Raw genomic sequence first — 2937 nt, 5'->3', positions numbered from 1 at the left:
TTGAGGGGGAGGAGACTGGGATAAAAACCAAGAACGGATGGAAATTTCATAAAAAGAATGTTCCATTGAATTTCCTTCTGCAATTCTTAAGGTTTTGAGTGTCTGAAGCTATTTCTGATTTATCCGGGTTAGAAATGGATTGAACTTGGGCATTAAAAAGAGCTGGTTTAAGTCTGTTGTTTGGTTTGCTGTTCTACTGGTCTTTCTGAGTCAATTTCACTATTTGATTGTTTGAATCTGGAGCTAACTTCTGCTACTGCTATTGCTGATCCCTCACCTCTTGTGTCCTTTCATTTTCAGGTATTTTTCTAGCACTATGGGGTTCAATTGAATGTAATTCGAAGTTTGGATATAAAAAATATGATTAAACATGACGTTGTTTGTTATTGAAGTTCTAGCTCTCTTTCAATTTCTTGCATAGCTTATACTGCTCAGTTGTTTTTAGAAAGAATCTGACTATGTAAATTTTTCAGTGAATAGGACGTAACTGAAATCTGTGATTAGTCAATTACTGTTGGTTGTCTTTTAGTCTTGGTTTTAGTTTAGTCTTGGTTTATAATATGGGACAAATTATGGTTTATCTGTTTAGACTTCATGAATTTGAGCTTGTTGTTATGTATAAGAAGGACTTTTGGGTACTTGTATGCAAAGCTCAAGCCATATGATAGCTTAACTGAAATCAGTGTGTTATTTTGAATAACTTTTTGATTTTAAGCTATGGTATGTAGCTTCCCTTTGGAATCTAAATTAGTGAATGTCTGTTATTTTCTGAGATTATGGAACATGTTGGTAAGAATTGTGATAGTATTAGATGATAGATAACAAAATGAATTGATGTTTGGATTGTAGCATCTGCATAAAAGTGACGATAGGTGTGTTCCCATTAGTAATTGTTTGATTTTCTTAAAGCAACATGATCTGTAAATTCGAATGCAAAATACTCGACGTTTTACGTAGTATGGACTCGAACTGGGATCCCAATGTTTGCTGAGGCTGGTCCGTTTTCAATTTGGGCTCATCTCTTGAGCCCGATAATTCAAGGTGTTACTGCTGGGCTTTTCATATAGCAAGCTTGTACCAGAATGTGTAAAAAATAGAGTTAGAAGCTCAATTAGTTTGATTTGTGCTAAATTAATTTAAACTCAGAAGTAAAAAAGCATAGTTCATTTTATGTTTCACATAGTATTAGTCGGTTAGCGTTTACTTGATTCTGCAGATTGTTTGGCTTTAAGTGTTGGACCTTATGCCGGCCCAGCTAATGAATGTTTAACCTCTTGATTCAATATGCATATCTCCATGTCACTTGGTGTTTGTCAGTTCACTAAATCTTGGGTTCATCTTGGGCCCAAGCCTGAAGAGGCTAACAAAGGGACTGTGTACTTTACACCATTTTGGTCTGTTTCATCGGACCTAGTCCTTGTTTAATTGTTGTTGTTGAAACAACCCTTCTTTAATAGTTGGCCATTCAATATAAGGCCCATTAGCTGATAAGCAAGTTCGCCTTTAGTAAAAGAGAAATATTAGAATTACATCAAGCATTTATTTAGTTAATTAATTGGGTTTTTAAAAGTAGATTGGAGGTGTGCTATATTAAGTAACACAAGTAGCTTATGGCCCTCAAGGTTTAGTTTGAATTCTTGTTAAAAGTTGGGATTGGGGCGAGCCGTGCCAAATAAAATCTCAAAATGCGTGGCCCTCATTTAATTATTTCTTTTAAATCCTTAGAATTCGAGGTGTGCCATTTAGCAAATTTTCCATGACCCTCGCAAAGTTAAAAAATGCGTAGTTGCTTTAGGCGCGTAATCTTAAAATTACCTTCCTAAACTCGGGTGTGCATTTCATGTGACCCAAATCCAAATCTCAACAACGTTGAATAAAATGTGTTTCGGATTGCGGGTGCATTTCATGTGGCGCGGTCCAAAGACATGTTTTAGACGACGTTGAAATCTTCTTTAAAATAATTAAAAGCGGTTTAAAGTTAAAATGCACATAGGTTCAAAGTTTTTTTTAAATCAGATAAATAGGCCAATAATAACAGTTGAGCGACCGTGCTAGAACCATGGAACTCGGGAATGCCTAACACCTTCTCCCGGGTTAACGGAATTCCTTACCCGGATTTCTGGTTCGCGGACTGTAAAACAGAGTCAATCTTTTCCTTGATTCGGGATTTGAACCGGTGACTTGGGACACCATGAATTATCCCAAGTGGCAACTCTGATTTTTAATAAATAATCCCATTTCAATTGTCACTTAAATTGGAAAAAACTCCCTTATATACCCCTTTACAGGGGTGTAGTAAAAAGGAGGTGTGACAGTGATGTGCTGTTATTGTCCTTGTTGAATACGTTAAGTTCGCCGATGTTATGGTTTTCTTCAATTCACCTTTGGGGCTGAGTTGTGTGAAATAGTGCCGAAGAAGCAGCTATCAGAGATTGTGGTGTGCGGAGGTTCAGGATTGTATCGGTGTTCCTGGTGTTGATGTCTCGAGAAGGATGATTCTTGGAAAGGTTTAAAGTTAGTAGCAATCTATTGGTTCAGGTACTATAGAGATAGATTTTTGATTTGAGGCAACAGTTGGCGGTGAAGGATGAGGAAGGACATGTGGGAGGTGTCTTGCGGTGGTTAAATCTCTAGAAGTCCAGGTGGAAGAAGAAGAAGAAGTCGAGTAGTTGCTTAAAGGAAAGGGTTTGACCAAAGTGGGAGAGTGACAGAGTAACATGTGGGTTCCGTGATAGGATAGCTACACGCCTTGAGAAAAATTTAGAGCGATTTGGGATTTATGGTGGATTGTGACTAGGTATGCAGACTTAATTTGGAACATTGCTATCATATAACGGGAGATTTGGATACGACAGAAAAGAGTTTGCTGGATATGAAGAAGGATATAACATGACTTGGATGGGAATGTATTGTCGCACATTTAGTTGATGTCCATGA

This window comes from Nicotiana sylvestris, chromosome 8 (assembly GCF_000393655.2).
Source record: "Nicotiana sylvestris chromosome 8, ASM39365v2, whole genome shotgun sequence".
NCBI lineage: Eukaryota > Viridiplantae > Streptophyta > Magnoliopsida > Solanales > Solanaceae > Nicotiana > Nicotiana sylvestris.
Note: the sequence above shows the minus strand (reverse complement) of the source record.